The following is a 22,684-nucleotide window of genomic DNA, read 5'->3' on the forward strand; positions in this document are numbered from 1 at the left end:
CTCTCTCTCTCTCTCTCTCTCTCTCTCTCTCTCTCTTTTAAAGACAAGATCTCACTCTGTCACCCAGGCTGGAGTGCAGTGGCATGATCATGGCTCGCTGCAGCCTCGACCTCCTGGGGCTCAGGTGATCCTCCTACCTCAGCCTCCTAAGTAGCTCAGCGCACAGCCATGCACCACCATGCCCAACTAATTTTTGTATTTTTTGTAGAGATGGTGTTTCACCATGTTGCGCAGGCTGGTCTGGAACTCCTAGGCTCAAGCGATCCACCTGCCTCAGCCTCCCAAAGTTGCTGAAATTACAGGCATGAGCCACTGTGCCCAGCCAAGACACTTCTTTTATTTTTATTTTTATTTTATTTTTTGTTTTTTTGAGACAGAGTTTCACCCTGTCACCCAGGCTGGAGTGCAATGGCACGATCTCGGCTCACTGCAACCTCTGTCTCCCAGGTTCAAGCGATTCTTCTGCCTCAGCCGCCCAAGTAGCTGAGATTACAGGCGCATGCCACCACGCCCAGTTAATTTTTGTATTTTTAGTAGAGATGGGGTTTCACCATGTTGGTCAGGCTGGTCACGAACTCCTGACCTCGTGATCCACCCACCTCAGCCTCCCAAAGTGGTGGGATTACAGGCGTGAGCCACTGCGCCCGGCGACGCCTCTTTTATAATTGACAGTTTCAGCCAGATGTGGTGGTTCACACCTGTAATCCTAGCACTTTGGGAAGCTGAGTCGGGTGGATAACCTGAGGTCAGGAGTTTGAGACCAACCTGGCCAACATAGTGAAACCCCAACTCTACTAAAAATACAAAAATTAGCTGTGTGTGGTGGTGCACACGTGTAGTCCCAGCTACTTGGGAGGCTGAGGTAGGAGAATCACTTGAACCCGGGAGGCAGAGGTTGCAGTGAGCCGAGATGGCACCACTGCACTCTAGCCTGAGCAACAGAGCAAGACTCCATCTCAATAAATAAATAAATTAATTAATTAATTAATTTTTAAAAATCGACAATTTTCCACAGGTGAAAAGTGGCCCAAATTCTGGGCTTTCTTCTCTGAATTTTCATCTTCTTTCAGTTTTTGGCCTCATAATTCTTTATTCCCTTGCTAGGTCTCTTATTATTTTTAATATTTACCCAACCTTTTTGGGTCATCCATAATGAATGTATAGTTCATTTTATTTTATTTAGTTTATTTTTTGAGATGGAGTCTTACTCTTTCACCCAGACTGGAGTGCAGTGGCGCAATCTTGGTTCACTGTAGCCTCAACCTCCTGGGTTCTAGTGATTCTCCTGCCTTAGCCTCCCAGGTAGCTGGGAGTATAGGCACGCGCCACTACACCTGGCTAATTTTTGTATTTTTAGTAGAGACCAGGTTTCACCATGTTGACCAGGCTGGTCTCTAACTCCTGACCTCAGGGGATCTGCCCGCCTTGGACTCCAAAAGTGCTAGGATTACAGGAGTGAGCCACTGCATCCGGCCATGAATGTATAGTTCAAATACCTAGTCCACTGACCTTGCTTTTTGAAACAGTCCCTGGCTGGTCTCAGCGGCTCAGGCTTGTAATCTCAGCACTTTGGGAGGCCAAAGCAGGAGGACTGCTTGAGTACAGGAGTTTGAGACCAGCCTCGGCAACATAGTAAGACCCCGTTTCTTCGAAAAATAAAAAAAAATTAGGTGGGCGTGGTGATGACTGCCTGTAATCTTAGCACTTTGAGAGGCTGAGGCAGGAGGATCACTTGAGCCTGGAAGGTTGGGGCTGCAGTGAGCTATGACTGTACCACTGCACTCCAGCCTGGGCTACAGAGAGATCCTGTTTCAAAAAAAAAAAAAAAAAAAAAGTCCTTAATTCATTAGAAGTGTGCTTTACATGAATCGTCGGTAAAAGGAACATAGGCTTGAACATAGGCACTTATCAATACCTGTATCTCACTGCCAGGGTGAAATCTAAAGCATTTAACACTAGTCTGGTTGATGCACCTTCAGAACAGATGCTGCTGTAGGGTTGGAGCCCCCTGCTGGCAGCCCCCTGCTGTGTGTGACATTACTCCTTTGGAGGAGTCTCATGGGGAGACCCAGGAAGTTACAGGGAAGGGATGACAAAGGCCACTTGGAAGAATTGGGCAGTGACTATTGATTAACAGTACATAAATGTAAGTAAAGGTGTTTCAAGTTTAATGCAGCACATGCTGTCTTATTCCCCTGGGAAGACAAGCCTGGAACAAGGAACTGTGTGTGTGTTTACTGTGGACAGTGATCCCAGGGAGCAGGGGTGGAGACTAAGGAAACTTACCAGGGAAGAAGGCAAAGCCAAACCAGTCATGCTGGTGACTGCTGTGGGCACGGGGGCTTCCATCCCAACAGGAACTTCTGAGGAGTTATGCAGATTGAGCCTCAAACTGACCACCCAATGGATGAAAGGCAGAAGTTGTAAGTGTTCCCCCATGAACTCCCATCTGGCATTGACAGAGGGTCATCTTGAAGGTTGTAACACCCTTGCGCTTGCAGGTTTCACATCAGCGAGTGCCGGGGTGCTCCCGCAGCCACACCACACCACCACGTCAGAGAACCCTGCGGGGTCAGGGGAATGTGCAGCGCATGCTTGTGGGGAGGCAGGGCCACAGGAGGTGAGTTGAAGCCTGCATAGAATTGTGTCCTCAAATAATAGCAGGAATCGAGGTGTGGCCAAGAGGATTTGAGGCAGTCCATGGAGCACCCAACACTTAGGCATTCCTGAAGAACCTTGTGTTTGGCAAAATCAAGCAGTAAAAGTAATAGGGCTTATGGGGAAAATAGGGTTAGAGGCAGATCACTCCAAATCTATGCAAATCTATAATCAGAATGCTAATAAAAATAGTGGTTTGCACATAAGGAGATAACTTGGACTGCCCAGACTGCCTCAGTGTGGCTGGAGACTGTCACAGTAGATATTTAAAATGTTCAATATGATAGAGTGGGAACATGCTGGCAACACTTTAATTAGAGCTGGCCTGGCAAGTGTTGAAAGAATGCAGATGGTGGTGGGCTCTGAGTGCTAGTCAGGTGGATCCAGGAAGCAGTGCAACCTGGCTGAGAGCTGGGGAAAAGGGCCCTGGGTGTGGGTGCTCATTGCAGTTTTCCTAAAATATAGCTGAAATGGCTCATGCAATTAGTGTAGCAGCTGAGCTGAGCGCTTCTTCCTTCCCTGATGATGGCTATAATTTTACTGCTGCAGTGAGCTGATTCCCATAACAGAAATGTGCATTCTAGCAGAACAAACATGTTTCTGGGTCTCACTGTATGGCTATTGTGGTGCATACTGGTTAAGTATTGGCCCATTTCACTGCCCCTGTGGGCTTGGCTTGCTCCATACTGATACCGCACTTCCTCATTTCCGCCCTCAGACTCCGCGCTATTGCCCACCAGGTTTCTAGATGCGGTACCTTCTATAGCTCCTCACCTGCCATTTCGAATCCTGTTTATTGACAGGTGTTAATGTGGACAGCCTTTTTATTAATGAACTTCTCTGGCTTAATTTATAAGCCTTTCTCCTCCCATGAGAATGTTCCCCATTCCCCTCATAACTGCCCCCATGAGAATCCCTGATGAGTGATCTCTGGTGCTTGGACTCCATCTCCCGCTCTTGTTTCAGATATACCCATTATATATCAAAATGAGCTGCATAGGACACTGGGCACCTCCTGTAATCCCAGTGGCTCACACCTGTAATCCCACCACTTTGGGAGGCTAAGGCAGGCAGATCACCTGAGGTCAGGAGTTTGAGACCAGCTTGGCCATCATGGGGAAACTCCAGCTCTACAAAAATAAGATTAGCTGGGTGTGGTGGCACATGCCGGTAGTTCCAGCTACTCAGGAGGCTGAGGCAGGAGAGTCACTTGAACCTGGGAGGCGGAGGTTGCAGTGAGCTGAGATCACACCACTGCACTCCAGCCTGGGAGACAGAGCCAGACTCCTTTAAAAAAAAAAAAAAAAAAAAAAAAAAAGAGCTGAATAGGGATGACGGAGATTAAAAACAAAACTACTAGTAAAAAAGCAAGTCAGTCATTTATCACAGCTGTGGTAAACAATCATTTTTCTAATTTTTGAATGAATAAAAGAATGATAGTAATAATACAATGATGTAACTACTTTCATCAGTTGTGATGTGCCAGGTGCACATTATGCATTATCTCATTTAATCCTTATACGACATTGTGTGCTCAGTGCCATTATTAGTGATATCAGGTCGTTACAGACGGAAAGAAGGCTTAGAGAGGCTCCGTAATTTGCTCAGTCACCCAGAGTGGCAGAGAGGAATAAGAGTGTTAGAATTTGAATTCATACATTTCTAACTATTTTCTGCTATCTTCTAGCATAAACCAATAAATAATATGGGAAAAGTTGAGCTGCTAGGACATGGTAAAAAATAAGAGTATGTATATACAAAATCTATAAACATGGAAAGGAAGAGATTAGAGGAAACAGCTGTGGCAGATACGATAAAGGATCAGCAAATGCTCTCATTAAATTTATGATTAAGAGTATCAAGAAGCTGGCCGGGCGTGGTGGCTCACACCTGTAATCCCAGCACTTTGGGAGGCTGAGGCAGGCAGATCACGAGGTCAGGAGATCGAGACTATCCTGGCTAACATGGTGAAACCCCATCTCTACTAAAAACACAAAAAACAAAATTAGCCGGGCGTGGTGGCAGGCGCCTGTAGTCCCAGCTACTCTGGAGGCTGAGGCAGGAGAATGGCGTGAACCTGGCAGGCGGAGCTTGTAGTGAGCCGAGATCGCGCCCCTGCACTCCAGCCTGGATGACAGAGCAAGACTCCATCTCAAAAAAACAAAACAAAACAAAAGAGAGTATCAAGAAGCCAATTACACACAGACAAGGACACAGATAATATCCAGAAAAGAAAATACAAATTTAAGTAAGTGGTAAGCTTTTCAATAGTGCTGGTAATCAAATACATGCAAATGGAAATACTAACAAGATGTAATTTTACATCTATAAATTTGAAACACTTTTTTGAAAACAAAATCAACACAAGTGAGGCTATGGAGAAGGGGTTTTACCATGTTGGCCAGGCTGGTCTCCAATTCCTGACCTCAAGTGATCCACCCACCTTGGCCTTCCAAAGTGCTGGGATTATAGGCATAAGCCACTGCGCCCAACAGAATATAAGTGATAGAAAGAGACTTTAGTTGTTCAAAAAATATTTTACAACAAATTTTCCCCAACAGGCCGGGCGCGGTGGCTCACGCCTGTAATCCCAGCGCTTTGGGAGGCCGAGGCGGGCGGATCACAAGGTCAGGAGATCGAGACCACGGTGAAACCCCGTCTCTACTAAAAATACAAAAAATTAGCCGGGCGCGGTTGTGGGCGCCTGTAGTCCCAGCTACTCGGGAGGCTGAGGCAGGAGAATGGCGTGAACCCGGGAGGCGGAGCTTGCAGTGAGCCGAGATCGCGCCACTGCACTTCAGCCTGGGCGACAGAGCGAGACTCCGTCTCAAAAAAAAAAAAAAAAAAAAAAAAAAAAAAAAATTTTCCCCAACAAAAGCAGAAATATTTTAAATGTTCAACACTAGAGAAATGATTAAGTGAATTAAGTCACTTTACAGGATGGAACGATACCTTTTTTTTTTTTGAGACAGAGTCTCACTCTGTTGCCCAGGCTGAAGTGCCGCGGCATGATCTTGGCTCACTGCAACCTCCACCTCCCAGGTTCAAACGATTCTCCTGCCTCAGCCGCCCAAGTAGCTGGGATTACAGGTGTGTGGCACCACTCCCCGCTAATTTTTGTATTTTTAGTAGAGACGGGGTTTCACCATGTTGGCAAGGCTGATCTTGAACTCCTGGCCTTAAGTGATCCACCAGCCTCGACCTCCCAAAGTGCTGGGATTACAGGCATGAGCCACCGTGCCTAGCCAGAATTATACAGTTTTACCAGATAAGACTCACAATGAGAAAACTACTTATGAAACAACACCGAATGGAAAAGAGTAGAGCACAAATATGTATGTACATAAACTGTGATTACAATTATGTGAGAATTATGCATATGGAGCAGGGAGAAAGATGTGTTGTTCCTTTGAAAAGCTAGAGGCAGAAATTCTCAGGGAGCTCTCTTAATTGTGCTGAATACTTCAAAGACCCTCATGTTTTTAGCAATCTAGAGTGTTGCAGCAATCTGGCCTGGGTTAGAGTGAGATAAGTAACACAGCATTGCTCTTCAAAATAAAGAAAGCACATTTTTAATTTCCTGGAGCAAGCAAAGGTGGGCAGAAATGGGGAGAAGCTGGTGGAGATGAAGGGTGAGATCAGAGAAAGAAAGGTAGACAAAAGGACTGGAGGCTGGAGACTTCAGGAGAAGAGATGGCCCAAGAGAATGTTCTAAGAACACCATGAGGCAGAAGTGCAAGAGAGAGCGTAGGGAGAGAGAGGGGTAAAACAAAATCAAACAAAATATATATCCCCAGAGAGCTGGAGAATTGGGGATCACCAGGAGGCTGACCTTCGGGTTATACAGGTAAAGACTGGAAGATAAGATTTCAAAAACTAAAAATAGCTATTACATTACAGTAGTGGAATATAACTGAAAGTTGAAAATTTAATGTGCATTTATTTTTTAATTTATTCCTGGGAAAATACCATACTCCTTTTTTTTTTTTTCTTGAGATGGAGTCTCGCTCTGTCACTCAGGCTGGACTGCAGTGGTGCCATCTCGGCTCACTGCAACCTTTGCCTTCCAAGTTCATACAATTCTCCTGCCTCAACCTCCCGAGTAGCTGGAATTACAGGTATGCGCCACCATGCCCAGCTAATTTTTGTATTGTTAGTAGAGACGGGGTTTTGCATGTCAGCCAGGCTGGTCTTTAACTCCTGGCCTCAAGTGATCTACCTACCTTGGCCTGCCATAGTGCTGGGATTACAGGTGTGAGCCACCACACCTGGCCTGAATACATTATGATATAACTATACAGTGAAATATTAGGCAGCTATTAAACAAGATTTGTTCTCTATTTACTTAGAGGGACACATGAAATAAGCAAAGTGAAGAATACTGTGTATAGTCCCTGTGGCAGAGATTGCTAAATATCCCCCCAAGAGTCATTCTCCCTATTTTCCTTTGGTAATAGAACCTCCACATTTTAACCAGGCACATGACTAATCAGCTAAAGACTCTGTTTCCAAGCCTCCCTGGCAATTAGTTGTGTACATGGTTCTAAATTATGGCCAAGGGGAAATGATTACAAATTATCTGTGTACCATTGATATTTCATTTTGTTGTGGTGGTGGTGGTGGTGGTGGTGGTGGAGTTTTTTTTTTTTTTAAGTTCTGGGATACATTTGCAGAACGTGCAGGTTTGTTACATAGGTATACATGTGCCATGGTGGTTTGCTGGACCTATCAACCTGTCATCTAGGTTTTAAGCCCCACATGCATCAGGTATTTGTCCTAATGCTCTCCCTCCCCTTGCCCCCCAGTCCTTTGACAGGCCCTAGTGTGTGATGTTCCCCTCCCTGTGTCCATGTGTTCTCATTGTTCAACTCCCACTTATGAGTGAGAACATGTGGTGTTTGGTTTTCTGTTCCTGCGTTAATTTGCTGAGAATAATGGCTTCCAGCTTTATCCGTGTCTCTGCAAAGGATGTGAACTAATTCTTTTTTTATGGCTGCATAGTATTCCATGGTGTATATGGGCCATATTTTCTTTATTCAGTCTATTATTGATGGGCATTTAAGTTGGTTCCAAGTCTTTGCTATTGTGAATAGTGCTGAGATAAACGTACGTGTGCATGTGTCTTTATAGTAGAATGATTTATATTCCTTTGGGTATATACCCAATAATGGGATTGCTGGGCCAAATTATATTTCTGGTTCTAGATCCTTGAGGAATAGCCGCACTGTTTTCCACAATGGTTGAACTAATTAACACTTATACCAACAGTGTAAAAGCGCTTGTATTTTTTTTTTTTTTTGCACTTGTGTTTCTCCACAGCCTCGCCAGCATCTATTGTTTCCTGACTTTTTATTTTATTTTATTATTTATTTATTTATTTATTTATTTATTTATTTATTTATTTGAGATGGAGTCTAGCTCTGTCACCCAGGCTGGAGTGCAATGGCGCGATCTCGGCTCACTGCAAGCTCCGCCCCTTGTGTTCTCGCCATTCTCCTGCCTCAGCCTCCGGAGTAGCTGGGACTACAGGTGCCCACCACCACACCCTGCTAATTTTTTGTATTTTTAGTAGAGATGGGGTTTCACTGTGTTAGCCAGGATGGTCTCGAACTCCTGACCTTGTGATCCGCCTGCCTCAGCCTCCCAAAGTGCTGGGATTACAGGCGTGAACCACCGCGCCCGGCCATTGTCTTACTTTTTAATAATTGCCATTCTAACTGGCATGAGATGGTATCTTATTGTAGTTTTTATTTGCATTTTTCTAGTGATCAGTGCTGATGAGCTTTTCTTCATATGCTTGTTGGCCGAGATTCCGTTTTCAGAGAAAAGTAATATTTCCCTTTCCCCCTTCCTTTTCCCTTCCTGTTGACTAGAATACAGACATGGTGTAAACCACCCTGGAGAATGTGGCTAAAGCAACCCCCAAAGAATGATGAGGCTGTAGTATGGAAGAATCTTGGATCCAAGATGACCTCAGAGAGCTTAGAACCATCTCACTAGTTTTGGATCACCTTTCTCAGGATGTTATGTGTGAGAGAGGTCAAATTCCATCTTGTTTAAGCCACAAATATGTTGATCTATTTCAGGAGCCGAATTTGAATCCTAACATAAAGCAATTTACTTTTGGCATATAAAAGAAATAGTAAAACGCTTGGATATATGTGTGTATGGAACTTAGAAAAGGTGTGGAAAAACACACGCCAACTTGTTAACTTTGGTTGTCCGGCCGATGGGTTGGAATGGAGTTGGGGATAATGAACTTTGTCTCCATGGGAGGGTATGATATTCTCTCAACTGTGTTCTAGGATGGCGTTTTATGTTGCAAGGAAGGGACTCATTAATGGAGTTTAGTGTACAGATTCAAAGAAGTCACAGAAACTCTAAAATCAGGAACCCAAGAGCAGCTGGGTTCAGGGGAACAGGAAAGTAGTCAGGAACTGTGGCTCATCTCTGCTTCTCACGGTGGCTTCCTGCTTGTGGCACAGCTGCTACTTGTCCATGGCCCAGAAATAGTTGTTTCTTGATAGTGTCTAGATCAGTGGTTTTCTAAGTGTGGCGCTCTGGCCAGCAGCATCAGAATCACCTGAGAGTACGCTAGAAAAGCAAATTCTTGGACCCTACCCTGAATCTACTGAATCAGAATCTCTATGGGTCTCAGCAATCCCTATTTTAACCAGCTCCTCTGGTGAGTCTCATGAACATTAAAGTTAGAGAACAACTGGTGTAGATGATATTCCAGCTCTAATACCTATACTTAATTGGCAAAAAGTATTTCTCAATTTAAGAGAGAGAGAGAGAGAGATACAGAGTCTCTAATAGGCTCAATTTACCTTATTTTCACCAGGCTATAGAGATTATAGATCACCTGTTGGCTGATGGATTTATTGGGTCAGGAGTCCATCCCTATTCCAATCAATGTTTGCAAGGAGACAGGGTCACAATTTACTTAACTCTTTCCTTGTGGCTACACATTTGGAGAATGTCATTATTTTTTGCCATTGTACACACGACACACACACACACACGTCCACAGAATCAAAAACAGTGCAGATCAAAACATCACATTGTACCCCGTAAATATATAATGTATACAATTATTTTATTTTTATTTTTACTTTTTTTTTTTTGGTCGTCCAGGCTAGATGGAGTACAGTGGTGCGATCTTGGCTCACTGCAACCTCTGCCTCCTGGGTTCAAGCAATTCTCATGCCTCGGCCTCCAGAGTAGCTGGGATTACAGAGGCACATGCCACCATGCTCATCTAAATTTTTTTTTTTGTATTTTTTTAGTAGAGATGGAGTTTCACCATGTTGGTCAGGCTGGTCTTGAACTCCTGACCTCAAGTGATCTTCCCGCCTCAGCCTCCCGCTGGGATTACAGGCATGAGCCACCACGCTTAGCCATTTTTGCAATTTTTAAATGCTAAAAAAGAATGCACAATTTTATGGCCTTTATGTCATTTTTACTTCCATCCGCAGCGTGAGATTGTATCAGCACAGTATCATCAAATATCATAATTAAATTATTCTTGCTTTTTGGCTAATTTAACAACATCACTTTCCAAACAAAAACAAGTCATACCTTTCTTTATTTAAAAAAAAAAAAAAATGGCGCATGGTGGCTCATGCCTGTAATCCCAGCACTTTGGGAGGCTGAGGCAGGCGGACCACCTGAGATTGGGCGTTCGAGATCAGCCTGACAAACATGAAGAAACCCTGTCTCTACTAAAGATACAAAATTAGCCGGGTGTGGTGTCACATGCCCGTAATCCCAGCTACTCGGGTGACTGAGGCAAGAGAATCGCTTGAACCTGGGAGGCAGAGGTTGCAGTGAGCCGAGATCACGCCATTGCCTCCAGCCTGGGCAACAAGAGCAAAACTCCATCTCAAAAAAGACAAAAAAAAAAAATAAAAATAAAAAGTCAGGGTTGAGAATATGCGGCAAGAGTCAAAACAGAGGCTTGAAGGGTCAGTATTAGAGAGACACTGCCCGTGTTGTAATAGGCAAGTCATGGGGATGCAGAGAGGAAGGAGGAAGGGCTTATGGAGTGTTGTGAGCAGGGGTCATGGTAAGGGATTTGGGAAGAGTGCAAGGCATGGGCTGGGAGTCAGGGAAAGATGAAATGGTACTGGAAGATGTCACTCTCATCCTCTCATCAGAGCCACTTAATAGGTCTGCTAAAAGGTGTCTCAAGGTATCATGAGACATCTGGTAGCTCATGGGTTAAAAAGTTCACATATATATGCATTATGGACTTAGTACTTGCTTGTGAAAAAAAATTGGAAGCAGTGTATTTTTACATATTTTCAACAATTTTTTTTTTTTTTTTTGAGTTTGTCTGGCTCTGTCACCCAGGCTGGAGTACAGTGGCGCAATCACAGCTCACTGCAGCCTCTACCTCCAGGGCCCAAGTGATTCTCCCCCAGTCTCCCAAGTAGCTGGGAGTACAGGCACGCACCACAACGCCTGACTGATTTTTGTATTTTTTGTGTGTGTATGTGAAGACAGGGTTTCACCATGTTGCCCAGCATGGACTTGAACTCCTGGGCTCAAGTGATCCATCCGCCTCAGCCTCCCAGAGTGCTAGGATTACAGGCATGAGCCACTGCGCCCAGCCATTCAATAACTATTTATTTTTTCCCAGAAAAAAATATGGGTCATAAAGGTGTAGGGAATGGAAGAGTAAATGGGAGATAATTTTGACCCCCTATAGATAATGAGGTTATTATATTTGGGCACTAACTGAGCTCTGTGAAAGAGGAGGGGAAACCAGGTCTATTTGCTGAAGCAAGTAAGGGCCCCGAATCTAAAGCATCACGTAGGTTAATACAGTAGTGCCAGGATTCAGAATGCAGCTGCTGTAGTTTGCATTTCTTGATTACTATCAATATGGGCCTTTTAATATATTTCTGTTTACTATTAATTCTCCTGTTGCAGATTGTCTGTTCTTTTGTGTGTTTATCTGCTGGGTTCTTTTCTCCTTCTTTTTTTTAATAGCTAGAATAAGACCTTTCTATGAACTCTTTTTTTCTCTACTAATCTTTTGTCATATTTGTGATGAATATACATTTTTTTTTGAGACAGGGTCTCACTTTGTCACCCAAGCTGGAGTCTAGTGGCGCAATCATGGCTCTCTGGAGCCTCGACCCCCTGGGTCCAAGTGATTCTCCCACCTCAAACCCCCAAGTAGTTGGGACCACAGGTCTGTGACACCATGCCTGGCTAATTTTTAAATTTTTTTGTAGAGTCTGGATTTTGCCATGTTGCCCAGGCTGGTCTTGAACTCCTGAGCTCAAAAGATCAGCCCTCTTCAGCCTCCCAAAGTGCTGGGATTATAGACCTTAGCCCCTGCGCCTGGCCTATTTTTTTTTTTTTTTTTTTTTGAGACGGAGTCTCACTCTGTCGCCGGGCTGGAGTACAGTGGCCAGATCTCAGCTCACTGCAAGCTCCGCCTCCCGGGTTTACGTCATTCTCCTGCCTCCGCCTCCCGAGTAGCTGGGACTACAGGCGCCCGCCACCTCGCCCGGCTAGTTTTTTGTATTTTTTTAGTAGAGACGGGGTTTCACCGTGTTAGCCAGGATGGTCTTGATCTCCTGGCCTCGTGATCCGCCCGTCTCGGCCTCCCAAAGTGCTGGGATTACAGGCTTGAGCCACCGCGCCCGGCCCTATTTTTTAATCTGATGTCTTCTTATCTTAATTTTGCTTAAGTGTTAAGGTACAGATATGAAAAATTTGCATAATTGATTGTCTGCCTTTAGAGATACTTTCTGAGTTGAGAAACTTACCAGTCCTTCACAGATTTGATAAATAATCCATTCTCATTTCTTTTCGATTTTATTTAATGTGACTTTTATATTGAATACTTCAAACCATCTGGAGTTTCTTTTTGCAGTATGTTGTTAAGATAGAAATCTGATTTAATTTCATCCCCAAATTACTATCCAATTATTCCAACACCATTCAAAGAAAATGCCCTCACCTCAGGGTTTTTAAAAGCTTACAGTATCATATAATGAATTTATATTTAGTGATGTCTATTTCTGGATTCTCCATTTTGTCCTCTGCTGTGTGTTACTTTTCTTTTCCTTTAAAAATATTTTTTTGCCTTTGCTACATTGTATTCCCTCCCACTTTTGTTAGATAACCGCATATTTAGAAGAGAAATTATCCAGGGCACTCAGGGCAGAGTCCTATTGTGGTAGTTCTGGTGTGTGTTTTCTTTTTTTTTCTTGGCCAACTGTTAATATGTAAGAAATCCATATGATAATATGTACATTTAACAGATAAAAGTACTACTTGTTTATTAGTATAAACGTTATACAAGCTCTTTGCAAAGTTTTTATTAATGATTTTATTATTGAGATATAATTCACATAGCATACAACTGACCCATTTGACGTGTATAATTCAATAGCTTTTAGTATATTCACAGATATGTGTAACCGTCACCACAATAAATTCCAGAATATTCTCATTACCCCAAAAAGAACCTTTGCACCCTTTAGCCATCATCCCCCAATGCCCTCATTTCCTTGGTCTTGGGCAACCACTAATCTACTTTCTACTTTCTGTCCATAGATTTGCCTATTTTGGACACTTCATAAAAATGGATTCATAAATATTGCTGTCCTTTGTGACTAGCTCCTTTCACCTAGCATAATGTCTACAAGGTTCATCTATGTTCAGTTCAGCGTGTATTAGTATTTCATTTTTTAAAGAAAAGATAGAAATGAAGTCTTGCTATGTTGCTCAGGCTGGGCTTGAACTCCTGGCTTCAAGCAATCCTCCCACCTTGGCCTCCCAAAGTGCTGGGATTGCAGGTGTGAGCCACAGTGTCTGGGCTTCATTTCTTTTTATTGACAAATAATATTCTGTCATACGGATACACTACATTTTATTTATTCATTCATCGGTTGATGGCTATTTGGGTTATTTTCACTTTTTGGCTATTAAGAATAATGCTTCTGTGAATATTAATGTACAAGTTTTTGTGTGAACATAGGTTTCCATTTCCCTTGGCTAGACCTCTAAGAGTGGAATTGCTAGACCATGTTGTAAAAATTTTTGAACAGGATTGCACAAAGTAAGAGTCATCTCTACTGCCCCTCAACATCTCCTTCCCTAAGTCAGTCAAGTACTTTAATATTGGGAGCATATCCTTCTTTGTTCCCAGCATGCACATAGGTATCCCTCTTTTTCTGCTTGTTTTCACTATTCTTTCTTTACTTTCTTAAAAAATTACTTTCTCTTTTCCTCCTTCCCTTCTCTCTCTTTCTTTTTCTCTTCTTTAATGAAAATGGAAAGGAACCCAATGTACGAAAGATCGTAGCCCAGGGGCACAGCCTACCCTGCAGACCATACATTATTGTGGTCTAGTCTCCTCCTGAGAGCTTTGACCCATGGAACAGAGAAGAGAGTGTAACAGGGAGACTGTGGTCCTTGCTCTCCCCTTCACCATCCCCTCTGCACCTCTATAGGTAATCACCACCATGCTGAACAAAATCATTACATGTAGCAGAAGAGACATTCCTGGGCAATGCTTAGTCTTCCTCACGACCCTCCACCCACCCTTGCTAGCATAGGGTTAGAGTTAGGAGTTAAGTTTGCAAAGGAAAGTTGATATTTATAAAGAAAAATAAAACAAGTGCCTGTTTATATCATTGTCAATCACACTCAGTTACTTTGCTTATAGCACTAGAACGGTGTTTCTTTCCTCCTCCCCTCCCCTCCCCTCTCCTCCCCTCCCCTCCTCTCCCTTCTCCTCCCCTCCCCTCCCCTCCCCTCTCCTTTCACAGAGTCTTGCTCTTGTTGCCCAGGCTGGAGTGCAGTGGGGTGATCTCAGCTCACTGCAACCTCCACTTCCCAGGTTCCAGCAATTCTCCTGCCTCAGCCTCCTGAGGAGCTGGGATTACAGACACGTGCCACCACATCTAGCTAATTTTTTGTATTTTTAGTAGAGACAGGGTTTCACCATGTTGACCAGGCTAGTCTCAAACTCCTGACCTCAAGTGCTTTGCCTGCCTCAGCCTCCCAAAGTGCTGGGATTGCAGGCGTGAGCTACCACACCCGGCCCAGAACAGTGGTTCTTAATTCCATCACATTTATAACAAAGAATATGTAACAATACTTTTAATAATCTAAAATGAAATTTGTAGGCAATATAAGCCATTTAATCTCATAATTTCTAAACCATCAGTATTATGCTATAAAGTAACAAGAACTTAAGGAGAACCTAAGGAAAAGAATTCTATAATAAGATAGTATTATTTCAATATGTAAATGTTAGGGACAGAAATATACTAACAGCCATAATGAAGCTGCCAGAGATACTTCTATCTATGTACATTACCAGTGGGAATGTGACAACACAAATTTAGACTGATACTAGGCTACTCAAATATCTACCGTGGTGCTACAGGTAACAAGATTCTTCCAAATGCTCAACAACCTTGGATAAAATTTGGAAAAAGCAAAGTACAATATTCCCTCACACTATGCACTAGTTTCATTCTTGGAATTTTTTCAGTGTATTATTAAATCCTTGTAAAGGACTTAATCCTTGAATTTGTATGTAAAATATCAACCCCCTGATCATTATGATAACCAAATATGCTCTCACATTCTTCCAATACATTTCCTAGAAGGTACATATGTACAGATCTCTTGGGGTGTATGTACCTCCCCTGTAGAGGCCCAATGGTGATTCTAGAATGATACTGCAGTACAATGCTGAGTCACAGATGTTAGCAGGCACTTGTCATTAAAATGCCTGTTTCACCATTCCTTATGATGTTTGGTCTTTGTTTCTTTTTTTTTTAATTAAAATTTTTTTTTTATTTTAACATTGTCTTGGATACCAACACTCTTGGTTTCTGATGGATAATCTTTATCATGTTAAAGAAGTTTTCTAATTTCTTTCTTTATTTCTTTTCTTTTTTTTTTCTTTCTTTCTTTCTTTCTTTCTTTCTTTCTTTCTTTCTCCTTTCTTCCTTCCTTCCTCCCTCCCTCCCTCCCTTCTTTCTTTCTTTCTTTCTTTCTTTCTTTCTTTCTTTCTTTCTCTTTCTTTCTTTCTCTTTCTTTCTTTCTTTCTTTCTTTCTTTCTTTCTTTCTTTCTTTCTTTCTTTCTTTCTTTCTTTCTCCTTTCTTCCTTCCTTCCTCCCTCCCTCCCTCCCTCCCTCCCTCCTTTCTTTCTTTCTTTCTTTCTTTCTTTCTTTCTTTCTTTCTTTCTTTCTTTCTTTCTTTCTTTCTTTCTTTCTTTCTTTCTTTCTTTCTTTCTTTCTTTCTTTCCTTCTTCTTCCTTCTTCCTTTCTTCCTCCCTCCCTCCCTCTCTCTCTCTCTTTCTCTTTCTTTCTTTCTTCTTTCTTCTTTCTCCTTCCTTCCTTCCCTCCTTCCTCCCTTCCTCCCTCTTCCTTTCCTTTCCTTTCTTTTCTTTTCTTTTCTTTCTTTTTTGACAGAGTCTCACTCAATCACCCAGGCTGGAGTGCAGTGGCGCGATCTCGCTCACTACAACCTTCTGTTGCCTCGGTTCAAGCAATTCTTATGCCTCAGCCTCCCAAATAGCTGGGACTACAGGTGTGTGCCACCATGCTCGGCTAATTTTTGTGTATTTTTAGTAGAGATAGGGTTTTGCCACGTTGGCCAGGCTGATCTCGAACTCCTGACCTCAGGTTATCCGCCTGCCTCGGCCTCCCAAAGTGCTGGGATTACAGGCATGAGCCACCATTCCTGGCCAGAAGCTATTATTAGTTTCTCTTCATTGTTTTTGTTTCTAGAACATGAGTTTTAACTTTTATTAAATACCTTCTTAGCACCTATTGAGGTGATCTTAGGGTCATACTCCTTTATTAACAGAATGATTTGTATTAATAGTGTTTCTAATATTTATTGCACAGTTTTTTTTTTTTTTAGATGGAGTCTTGCTCTGTCGCCCAGGCTGGAGTACAGTGGCACGATCTCAGCTCACTGCAAGCTCCGCCCCCCAGGTTCATGCCATTCTCTTGCCTCAGCCTCCCGAACAGCTGGGACTACAGGCGTCCACCACCACACCTGGTAATTTTTTGTATTTTTAGTAGACATGGGATTTCACCATGTTGGCCAGGATGGTCTTGATCTCCTGACCTTGTGATTTGCCTGCCTCAGCCTCCCAAAGTGCTGGGATTACAGGCATGAGCCACCGCCCCTGGCCTATTGCACAGTTTTAATGTAAATTACAGTAAGTTAAAATAGCTAGAAAATCAAAACTATCTGATTTTGTTTACTTTCCACATGTTTCTTAATATTCTTGCTTATGTATTCTAGTTTTTAATCAACGATTTTGAGGAATAATTTGCATAAAATGAAATTCATTCACTTAAGTATACACTAATTTTCACAAATTTGTATTACATGTAGTAACCACTATAGCCAAGACATAGAATGTTTCCATTAGTCCCTAGTTCCCTCATGTTCTTTTTTCTTTTTTTTCTTTTTCTTCTCTCTCTCTTTTTTTGTTTTTTTAATAGAGAGAGGGTTTCACCATGTTGCCCGGGCTGGTCTTGAACCCTGAGCTCAAACAATCCTCCTGCCTCAGCCTCTCAAAGTGCTGGGATTCAGGTGTGAGCCACCGTGCTAGGTCTACCTCATTCTTTTTCTTCTTCTTCTTCTTTTTTTTTTTTTTTTTTTTTTTGAGGTGGAGTGTCATTCTGTCACCCAGGCTATAGCACAATGGTGCAATCTTGGCTCACTGCAACCTCCGTCTCCCTGGTGCAAGTGATTCTCCTGACTCGACCTCCCAAGTAGCTGGGATTATAGGTGCCTGCAACCACGTCTGGCTAATTTTTGTATTTTTAGTAGAGACCAGGTTTCATCATGTTGGCCAGGCTGGTCTTGAACTCCTGACCCCAAGTGATCTGCCTGCCTCAGCCTCCCAAAGTGCTGGGATTACAGGCGTGAGTCAACTTTATAACCCCAGGCAACTATAGCTCTGCTTTCTGTCACTGATTGAACTGATTTTCTTATAGTTTCATATAAATGGAATCATACACTATGTACTCTTGTGTCTGTCTTCTTTCGTTCAACATGTTTTTGAGATTCATCCACGTTATTTTTTGTTGTTGTTGTTTGTTTGTTTTTTAAGATGGGGTCTTGCTCTGTTGTCCAGCCTCCCAAAGTGCTGGGATTATAGGCGTGAGCCACCACACCCAGCGTGTTGTAAGAATATATCACATTTTTTTAATCTGATGAACATTTGGGTTGTTTCCAGCCTCAGCTATTATGAATAAGGCTGCTGTGAACACTCATGTGTAAGTCATTGTGTGAATACGGGTTTTCATTTATCTAGGAGTGGAAAGGCTGGCTCATGTGTTGTTTATTTAGCTTTATAAGAAACTTACCAAGCTAATTTTCAAAATGGTTGTACCATTTTGCATCTCCACCCGTAGTGTGGTAGTGTGGATTAAGGCCTAACTTCTGCTTTCACAAAGGTCATCATCCCTAGAATAGAGCCTGGTCCACCCCTCCCAATCGTTTCTTTTCTCTTCTTTTTTCTTTTTCTTTTCTTTCTTTCTTTCTTTCTTCTTTTTTTTTTTTTTAAATAGCATCTTGCTCTGTCACCCAGGCTGGAGTGCAGTGGTATGATTAGAGTTCACTGCAGCCTGAACCTCCCAGGTGCAAGTCATCTTTCTGCCTCTGCCTCCCAAGTAGCTGGGACCACAGGTGAATGCCACCATGCCCAGCTTATATTTATTTATTCATTTGAGACAGAGTCTCTCTCCGTTGCCTAGGCTGGAGTGCAGTGGTGTGATCTCAGCTCACTGCAACCTCTGCCTCCCGGGTTCAAGTGATTGTCATGCCTCAGCCTTCTAAGTAGCTGAGATTATGGGTGTGCGCCACCACACCCAGCTAATTTTTGTATTTTTAGTAGAGATGGGTTTTCATCATATTGGTCAGTCTGGTCTTGAACTTCTGACCTCAAATGATCTGCCTGCATTGGCCTCCCGAAGTGCAGGGATTACAGGTGGGAACCACTAGGCCCGGCTCCAGCTAATTTATTTGTATTTTCTGTAGAGACAGGGTCTTGCTCTGTTGTCCATGCTGGAATCTTTGCTTTTCTATGAATGAGTGGGTGCCTAAGTTTGAAAGAAGGAAGTGGAGGTGAGGGGTGCGGTTGTCCATAGAGTATGCTGAGTTTTACGGCAGCCCCCTTTGTGGGCATTTCCTGGGCAGGGCAGTGGCATCTGACCCTTTCAGACCGTGGGGCAGGCAACAGCTCCAAATTCTCGCCTTGGTGGCTGATTCATCAAGTACTGAACTAAGGAAAACACTAAAAGGTTATTGAAAGGGGAAGTGGCTAGAATGGGCCCATTGTCACGTGTGTGAATGACTCTTTGTGCTTGTCTTTTACTGGATGGGAATCCTTATCTGCTTTCTGTTTTCCATATTTGTCAGAGAAATTTGTCGAGGGCTTCATCCTTTCCCTTCCCATGACCTTTTACCTCAGGTTGCAGTCAAAGAGGAACCAGAAGTTCTGCTGTCAAAAGGGGAAGAAGACAAGGTAATGGTGGCTCTCCCCAGACAGTAAAAAGTCATATAAAACTGGTTTAAAAGTAAGACAGCCTAGTGAAGCCAGACTCACCCACAGAGCCTGGGTCTTCAGCAGTTATACAGGTCGTTGCAGGGAGGGCAGACAGCCCTTTACTGTCATCCCCTTCAAAGACGCCCAAGGACATGCTCAGCCCAGGCTGGTCCACTGACAGCAGTGGGGGTGGAAAGGCCCAGGGCTTTCTGAGGGTCCATTTACCTCCCAGGCTGTCCGAGCATCTGGACTTTTCCCTCTGTCCTTCCTTCCACAGGCAGCGCTTCCAGGAGCACTCCCTGGTAAGCATGCATCGCACACACATAATTCCTTTTTTTGTTTGTTTTTTTGAGAGAGGGTTGCACTTGGTTGCCTGGGCTGGAGTGCAGTGGTGTGATCACAGCTCACTGCAGCCTCGACCTGCTGGGCTCAAGCAATCCTTCCACCTCAGCCTCCCAAATACCTAGGACTACAGGTATGCACCACCATACCTGGCTAATTTTTGTATGTTTTTTTTTTAAAGATGGAATTTCGCTCTTGTTGCCCTGGCTGGAGTGCAGTGCCATGATCTCGGCTCACTGCAACCTCTGCCTCCCAGGTTCAACCAATTCTCCTGCCTCAGCCTCCTGAGTAGCTGGGATTACAGGTGCCCGCCACCACTTCCGGCTAATTTTTGTATTTTTTTTTTTTTAAGTAGAGATGGGGTTTCATCATGTTGGCCAGGCTAGTCTCGAACTTCTGACCTCAGGTGATCCACCCGCCTCGGCCTCCCAAAGTGCAAGGATTACAGGTGTGAGCCACTGCACCAGGCCAATTTTAGTATTTTTTGTGGAGACGGGGTTTTGCCATGTTGCCCAGGCTGGTCTCAAATTTCTGGGCTTAAGTGATCCGCCTGCCTCGGCCTCCCACAGTGCTGAGATTACAGGTGTGAGCCACCGTGCCCAGCCCTGCACACTTAATTCCTTCTCAGAGTTTGCTTCCTGGGGAGCACAACTGGGACAATTACTTAGGGAAAAAAGTAAGCAGTGAACTTCTATGATCCTATTTGTGTGACAAATATATATATACTTCCAAATGCGCAGAAAATTTGTGGAACTACACAAAAGGTGCTGTTAACAATAGCCACCTTCAGGGATGAGGTCTGGGATCTTTTGGGATGGGGAAGGTGTGACTTTATACTCTTTACCATAAACATGAATTACTTTTTCTTTTATCATTCAAAAAGCCTTTTACTTCTGAAGAGGCATGCAATCGAAATACGAATAGTTGTCATAGCTGCTGTTTGTGGAACACGTTCTACATACCATGTATTTCAGCGTGCATTCCCTAGTCCTCACAGTGATGCGAAGAGGTGGATGCATGATCACACCATTTTGCAGATAAGGACACTGAGTATCAGAGATGCCAAGTGACTGGTCCAGGAGCACTGGTTACCAGGCAGAGGAACTGGAATAGACTTGGGCTCTGACTCCGAAGTTCAGGTTCTTTCTGAGCTTGATCAGGATGTGTGTCTTTCTGTCAGCCCAAATGATACCTTATGTTCTAAGTCAAGAATATGGTATGTGGGAAAGAGCAAATTGCTGGGAGTTGAGCAAGCTTCTGTTCCTGTTGCCATCATTAGCTAAGTGACCTCTGTGCCATTTATTTATATATTTATTTATTAGAGACAGGGTCCCACTATGTTGCCCAGGTTAATCTCAGACTCCTGAGCTTGAGAGATCCTCCTGCCTTGGCCTCCTGAAGTGCTGGGATTATAGGCCTGAGCCACCACCCCTGGCTTCTCTGTACCATTTTTTGTCTCTGTGCTGCACTTACCTCATCTGGAAAATTCCCAAAGGCAGTTTAGTGTAGAGACAGAACCAAAAAGTTATAGGGTTGACATAGCTGTATCCCGCTACTTACTGTGTGATTTTTAGTAAGTTACTTAACCTCTCTGAGCCTCAGTTTTCCATTCTCTGAAGAAGAGAAAATGGATTGTAAGACTCGGGTTGTTACGAGGGTTAAATAAGATAGTGTAACAGCACTTACTGTATTCTAAGCACTCAAAACAAAGAACTCTCTCCTCCTTGAAATGTAAACTTTGATTCTGGGGTAAAGAAAAACTGCCTGTAGTTTTAGTATAAGCAACAACACCCAATTTGATGAAGAAAATATGTTGAATGTATGTGAAAGGGCTGGTTTGGGATTCTTTTGTGGTTTAGCAGAAGAAAGAAACCATTTTTCTCATGCCCATAGTCTAACTCCACACATTCCACGTGACTGAGAGATATCCTAGGGCGATAGGCTGTCCTGGATGGGAAGTGAGAGAGCGAGAGGTCCCACCTGGAGAGTGTGAAGGGGAAAAAGCGAACCCTTAGATTTGGGAAGAGTGATATTATTGTGGATTGAATGGTGGCTCCCAAAAAGGTGGCCCACATCTTAACCCCTAGAACCCGTGAATGTGATGTTATTTGGAAAAACATTTGCAGATGTAATCCCAAGGTGAGATCATCCTGGATTATCTGTTGGGTTTTGTTCTGTTCTGTTTTGTTTTGTTTTGAGACGGAGTCTTGCTCTGTCACCCAGGCTGGAGTGCAGTGGCAGAACCTCGGCTCACTGCAGCCTCCACCTCCGGGTTCAAGTGATTCTCTTGCCTCAGCCTCCAGAGTAACTGGGATTACAGGCATGTGCCACCACACCTGGCTAATTTTTGAATATATATATATTTTTTAGTAGAGACGGAGTTTCACCATGTTGGCCAGGCTGGTCTCAAACTCCTGACCTCGGGTGATCCGCCTGCTTTGGCCTCCCAAAGTGCTGGGATTACAGGCATAAGCCACCATGCCCAGCCCATCCTGGATTATCTGGATGGACCCTAAATCCAATGACAAGTGTTCTTATAAGAGACATAGAAGAGAGACCTCGAGAAAAGAGGTGATATGAAGAGGGAGGCAGAGATCTGAGTTATGCAGCCATAAGCCAAGGAACTCCTGGAGCCACGAGAAGCTGGAAGGAGCAATGAAGGATGGTCCTCCATGCCTTCAGAGGGTGTGCCATCCTGACCACACCTTGATTCCAGACTTTCGGCCTCCTGAATTGTGAAAGAATATCTGGGCCAGGCCTGGTGGCTCATGTCTATAATCCCAGCACTTTGGGAGGCTGAGGTGAGCGGACTGCTTGAGCCCAGGAGTTCGAGACCAGCCTGGGCAACATGGCGAAACCCTATTTCTACAAAAAACCAGGCCTGGTGACATGTGCCTGTAGTCCCAGCTACTTGGGAGGCTGAGGTGGGAGGATCACTTTGAGTCCGGAGGCAGAGGTTATGGTGAACCAAGATTGCACCACTGCACTCCAGCCTGGGTGACAGAGTGTGAAGCCTTGTCTAAAAAAACAAAAATTGTGTAGTTTAAGCCACTAAATTTGTGGTAATGTGTCACAGCAGCCACAGGGAACTAACACAGGTGGCATGGGACAATTTTAGTGGCAACTCTGGGA

The sequence above is a fragment of the Macaca nemestrina genome, chromosome 9 (assembly GCF_043159975.1).
Source record: "Macaca nemestrina isolate mMacNem1 chromosome 9, mMacNem.hap1, whole genome shotgun sequence".
Taxonomy (NCBI): Eukaryota; Metazoa; Chordata; class Mammalia; order Primates; family Cercopithecidae; genus Macaca; species Macaca nemestrina.